At 39.6% G+C, this 6,807-nt stretch overlaps 1 protein-coding gene across 1 annotated transcript in view; it reads right to left on the reverse strand.

Annotated features, from left to right (window-relative positions):
- Rx (Retinal homeobox domain-containing protein Rx) overlaps positions 1–6,807 on the reverse strand; it is a 140,424-nt gene that overhangs the window by 87,871 nt on the left and 45,746 nt on the right. The gene's annotated exons all lie outside the window — the stretch shown is intronic.

A 6,807-nucleotide genomic window follows, 5' to 3' on the forward strand; every position in this document is an offset into this window, starting at 1 on the left:
GGCGTATACGCCCAAGTAAGCAGTTACTTTTAACGATTTAATTTATTCAACAAGTCCGAACATTTCTAAGGTGTAGTCATAGCAAGTGGCAAAAAATCCTGATTTCAGGCGACGGCAGACGAAAAAAAAATTAGTCCTTTATTTTAACCCCCTGTCCTTAATTTTTATTTTTTTTTAAAAGGACGCCTTTTGTCCTTTATTTCTGAAACTATACTTTAAATCGGCTCTGCATTTTTCAGAGGTAAATTTTTGAACGCAGAATATGAAAAATAAAAATGTCCCTTATAAAATATAATGAAAACCTTCGCCAGTTTGTTTCGCACCCCACTTAAGGGTTTCTATTTAATCGGTAATCTTTGTACAATCTATCAAGCACAGGGAAAGTTGTGCCCAGGATCGTGTTGCACGCTGAGTTCCCGATTCCACTGAACGAGAACAATAAACGCCCTGCTGCACATTAGTTCAAAAGTGGAACTTAGTGCTCGTAATTCACTGAAGCCTTCATTTTTCACTTATTTTGATTAATTTTAATTTTTTTTATGAAAGCTTACAATATTTGCAAGAGACCAGTTGATCCTGATTTCTGAATTTTTAGTTGATTACATTAAATTTTTTAGTGAAAAATGCAGAAAAAGTAGCAATTTTGAAGAAAATTTATTCTCCTGTTTCAGTTAGTAAATGTTACATAACAAAAGCTAGTTGAAAACAATTGTATGGTTCTCGTAAAACAAAAAAATACACAAAAGAAAAATTTGAAACGTTATAAAAAAATGTTCATCAAAATAAATATTTTTTTTTTGGTTTTTAATAAAAATTGGTTGAAAATTGAATTATGAATTATGGTACACGGATGTTGGTAGCAAAGGATGGCGAAGTCCTAGAGCAGGGGAACTTGTACAATTAAATAATATAATTAGTTGGTAGATATTTGATTTAAATTACAATATGGGTAAGGTAATTTTATCATACAAGTTGTATGTATGTATTCCAAATCATTTTGAAAAAAAATCCCTTTATTTTACGTTGGTTAATATGGTCACCGTAGGTGTATGAGCACGAGTGGTTATTTTAACTTTTTTTAGTATGTATCTCTTTTTTAAATTTTCATTTAAATGCAATTTCGCGTTGGAGTCTTGTTCTTTATACAAATATGAAGATAATGCATTTTCTAAGATACGTATGTATGTGTGTCACAATTTTAATGTAACTCGTAATATTTGCTCATATTCTGCGTTTTAATTATGTAGGCACCCTAATACAAATCGAGCAAATTCCTTCTTCATTTCATTGAAAAGATCATAATAATGTAATAGATTGGCGCTTACACAATATGTTAGTGTTTGGCCGAGATTATCCTACGATTAAAATTAAGAAGGTTTTCATCTTGAAGAAAAACCATAAATTTTATTAGGTGGTTTTGGCTCAGTCTACCATTGTGAATAACTAATAAAAAATAACTAAAAAAAATAACTGGTTTGTTTTGTTGAACTTTTATGAATGTCCGAATTTTTACACAACTTCTCGAAACACAAGGAAGTCTTAGCTTTTCCAAATAAATTTCGACATTTCGATCAGAGTTTTTTATCTTTCCAGGTTTTCGTGGCTTTTTTCAATTTAAGGAAGGTTTTAGTTTTATTATAATTCGAACTCAAACAGTTTATGAGCGTTCACTAATATGGACCAAGTAGTATCATCCTCAATTGGAATCTTGACAGCCTCCGCAATAAAATTCTTGTAGTAAATCTTAACGATATATTCGAATTTTGAGAATGGACCAAATTTTCCGTATAACTCTATACCAGGGTTTGAGGTTTTCGACGTTTGGCTCGAATACACGTGGAAAAACTGAGAAGCGCTGAACACCTGAAACTAGTCGAGGAAGTTTTGGTGCACTGTAGAGATTTAACGCTGCTTGGCTGTAAGTCATAGGGCATCCTCCCTTTGAGCTGTTAATTCGGCCGTGAAAACGCTATAGTGGTCAGGAAGCCGCGCGGTTTACCCAGCAGCTGCTGTCTGGACTTCTTTTATAAAACCTGCAAATCGAAGCAAATAATTGGACTGGTGTAGTCTAGTCCATGCAAGGTTGCTGGAATGGTGCCCAGAGTTTTAAAGTGACCGAAGCTATGGTCTCTTCATGTGTGCGTTGCAGGGCAGGATTGCAGGGCTACCGCTGTTAATATGATTGCAACCCCACAGTGTATTTCTATAAGTGGACTTTCCTCGAGCCGGCTACCATACAGTGATCCCATGGAAACGGACAGGTCGAACAACCACTTTCTACATCCAGTCTTTTATACGCGGTCACAGACCCCATCGCTTCCCCACCCCTGCCTTATAAGTGTAGCGGTCTCTAAGGTTCCTTTTAGAGTTCAACTTTCGGTCAAGAATTGTGCTGTGTTGTTTATTCCGCCGGAGAGTCTAAGCTCCACACCATTTACAGAGGGTGGTTAAGAAGACGCTATCTTATATATCCTCGTGAATATAATAATTCCAGGATTGCTGGCTTTGACCCTGAGTCCATTCTCGCTCGATCAGCTATTTACGAGTCAGAGAGCGTTCTGCAAAAGTTCGCTTAGTGTTTGGAGATGCTTATCTGTTGTTGTGGGTGCAAATCACATTCTGCGTTTTTTGGCTACCTCTAGCTGCATACCTGGCTACGAACGGATCTCGCAACTCCGGGGATATAGGTATTCCCTCAAGAAAGAGTCGTATAAATTACACCAGCGGCCGTTCCAGCACACAATTGAGAAAATGACCTCACGGCGTCTGGAAGAGTATTGTTAAGGGCACCTTCAATGTCAAGAAAGATTCCTGAGGAACCTTCTAAATATTCAAAAACAATTTCATTTATCGCAGTGTCAACGGATTCGTCTTTAGTATTAGCATGTTAACAAAAGATGCTATCGGATATGGACGTCGAGAAGTCTTTCTAGAATTTTAAGACAAAAAGAGCTGAGGCTTGTTGGCCTGGAGTAATTGAGTTTGACATGAGATACCCTGTCTGACTTAACTATAAAGACTACAATAGCCTCAGCCCATTCTCTAGGTATGTGACCGCTTGCTAAATTTCAGCGTACAGCTGTTGATGACTTAGACAATAGAAGATTGTCCCTTGTGATACCACAATTTGGAACGGTCCCCTAAACTTTATCGTTAAAACGCCCCGAGCCGATTATATATTTACGAATACGGCTGATCTCAATGCACCAGAGCTCCTCGGGCCTATTTAGAAAGTGAGAGCCAAAGTACTTCAACCTTCGCCTCGCAAACGCTGGGCATCTAAGGAGGTAGTGTTGAGATGATTCCACCTCATCCTCTTCCAGACAACTTCGACATAAGGGGTCCGGTAGAATGTTCAGCCTTACTGCGTGAATACCGATAGGACAGAGACTCATTAACACCCCCACCAGAAAGGAGAGATGTGGCTTTGTGAGTGTGAGAAGTGCCCTTGACCACCCTCGGTCCACCCTCGACCAAAGGGACCTTACGATCGCGCATGTCGTAGTTTTTGTCCAGCACTCGCTGAGCTGACATGAGGCCCATCTATCCAAGAGTGTACCGCAAGTGATCAATGGCACTCCCAGCCGCTCTTTATCCGGTGACAACGTTTCACGGGTTCCTTCCCTAGCCAGCTCGTCAGCCACGCAGTTCCTCTCAATGTCGCTGTAACCCGGAACCCAAATAAGCCTAATGTAGAAGTATTCCGGCCGAAAGAGAGAGTAGACATTTATTAACCAAGTTAGAGCGCACTTCTAACAAATTCAAGGCCATAATAGCCGCTTGGCTATCAGAATATACGCTCACTTCCCTGACTGTTATAATGCTTCTTAGCAGTGAAGCCACCGCCTCCTTGGTGCTGGAGATTTATTGCACGATACTCGCAACCGGGGAAATAAATCTGTGGACTTAGTGCATCTCGGATATAAGGTAATTATGCTGAAATTGTTAATAAACCTTAGACTACACATGCGGTCGGTAATCCGTAACACCTTGAAGTGCTCAAAATCATTCGTAGAGCTAATTAGGGAATAAATTGAAGTGTTAAAACACGTGACCACGATCAAATTTCTAATGGATGAATATGTGGAAAATAAGGGGAAATATTTACTCTTCATAATTTTCAACCACTAGGCACACCCTGAACATTCACGCGCAAATGACAGTAAACCAACAAATCCATATAAGAAGCTTTGATTAACTGAGAATCAAAAAAATACTCTCTCTCTCAAATCCTGTACTTACGAGGACATTATAAGCGACCCTTCGCTTGCTGGCAGTGCACTACGCAGCGAACAAAAACGGCTGATGAGGCAATGGCGCTTCATCTGTCTGCATACTTGACTGTGCATGTGGTTGTGTTTGTGTTCGTGTTGTTGCAGCTGCTGTGGAAGAGAGTAAATTTTATGAGGATACAAAAACACTTAATCACATAAATCAGCAAAGTAAGTTATGGAGAGTGGGCAAATGCGAGTTAAGGATGCGGAAGGAAGCAGACAGCGAGCAGAGATGCACACGCACACATACATGCATATGTGCTGATTATGCGTCCCGCTCGCACGCCCAAATGAACTGTGATTTTGTGATGAAGCGCGCGCCACAGCAACAGCAACAACAAAAGTAAATAGCCAAACAACAACAACAACTTAAGGCGTAATAACGACAGTCGGACATGATGGCAGGACAAACGATGTACTCACCGACGTAGCACTTGCCCAAGTTCATAATAGTTTACCGCTACCCTATTTACTCATTTATCTCCAATTGTGCGAACAATGCAACGTACATACATACACATTAGTTCGTAGTCGTACGCAGTAGTTAGTATGCGTGAAAATGTGTGCGTGCATATGCGTGTCGTTGTGTTTATGTGCGATTTAAAAGGCACTTAATTTTGTTATTGTGCAATAAACGATAAACGAGCAACGAGTTGGCCAAGAGACGAGACGAGATAATTGAGATATTTGCACACCGTTTAGATAGAAGCTCACAGGCGAACGGGGGGTGTTGGGGGGCGAGTTGGGGTTTGAAAGAGGAAACGATTTACACAGCAGTCTGCAAAGCCAAGTCGTTACACAGGCAAGCAGACAGACAAACAGACACATATGTAGGTATAAATGTATGACAGATAGACATGTAATAGAATCAGCAAAATGAGTAGCCAAGCATTGTCAGGTGGGGTGAAATGGGGAGTAGATAAATGAAGATGTGTGTGTATGTGTTTTTGTCGGTTTGAATTGAATTGAATGCCTGGGCTTCGTGCAATTACCGAAAAGGGGATGTTTGCGGGCAACCACTGTTGTTTTTATTGCTTGATTGGGAAGATGAAAAAAGAAATGCTGAAAAGATGACAGCAAATGGTTGAAGAAAACGGAAACAAAACATTGCATGATGGCTGGCTAAATGCTTCTGTATTTGTAACTATTACGGTGGCGCATAAAAAAATACAACCCTACTTACATATGTACATACACGCATGCACGCACAGTTGTGGTAAATATTTATACGCTCATCCTTTGAAATTTCGTTTCGCCGTTACACTTCAATACAATTCAATTTAACTCAATTGAATTCTGAGTTGTCCATTTCCCAGCAACAGCGAAAACATTGATGTAACCAAAAGAAAAAAAAACAAAACAAAAACAAACCAACAAAATTGAAAAGAAAACTGCTGCAACGTTGTAGATGCAACGAATTTTCAAAGGAAATATCGTTTGCTTTACAGGAGCTGCATGTCAGGATATTGGTTAATTTCATCAAAAGTTTATCCTTATCGTATAACTGTGTTTTTATATTCTAGATTGTACGATGCGTAAGTATTCGAATAAAAAATGTTTACAAGCCACAATAACATTGACAAATAAATTTTTTTTTATTTGGAGCTATTGGCGTTGCTTAACATTGAATTTGAATAGTTACAATAAATGCAACAATTTCGTAAAATGGTTTTTAATGCGTGAGTATGAGTGTATAGGCTGATGATATCCTTCTGATGGTAGTAGGTAGATATCCACCCCCCCAATATACTATGCGATCAAGGCTAAACCCGGCCGAAAGTATCTGACTTGAAAGAAAACGAACGAAACGAGCTCCAGCTCCTTTGCTAAATTATGTAACGCTGACTCTATCGTGGTACATATCTTGGCTTCATGCTGAACGCAAAGCTAATCTGGACCTAATGTATGGTCTCAGAATAAGCTGTAGAACAAAATTGGGCTTTGTTCCTCTAGATATACGGAGTAGTCACACGTCTTATTTTATTTTTTGAAGTTAAGGGGTGGTGCCGGTTCTGGACAAATCTACAGTATGAAGTACGGTGCCTAGTTTTTTCGCACCGGTACGACACGTGCATTAGAGGTTTACGCCGACAGGCTTTGCGGCGGCGGCGTGGTCAACTTCAAAAATAATCGGCGGCGGCGGCGACGCCGGCGCGTCTGGAAACGCCGGCGCTACTGCCCATAAGGTAGATTCCAAAGAGCCATGAAGCTTCTAATCTTATCATGTCATCAGATTATAATTCTATTTAATTCATTCATTGACTGCTGCCGATCAGAAGAAAGTCTATATAGTACATACATTAGGTCATTGACTGCGCTCGGGTATAAAAACCGATTTGATTCAACACATATTCATTCAAGCGTTTATACCGGTGTCATTTTAGCGCACTCACTGAAACCGTATTCAAAAGTAAACTACAGTATATTTTGCTTAGCTGCACATCCTTCTTTGCACGAAAAACTTGTGCACTTAACCGAAAAAGGCACTTAAGCGAATTTTCTTTACTACTTCAATGAGGAAGGTATCCAAGTC

This window comes from Rhagoletis zephyria, unplaced genomic scaffold, assembly GCF_001687245.7.
Source record: "Rhagoletis zephyria isolate East Lansing unplaced genomic scaffold, Rhagoletis_zephyria_1.1 Rzeph_scaffold_01013, whole genome shotgun sequence".
Classification (NCBI taxonomy): domain Eukaryota; kingdom Metazoa; phylum Arthropoda; class Insecta; order Diptera; family Tephritidae; genus Rhagoletis; species Rhagoletis zephyria.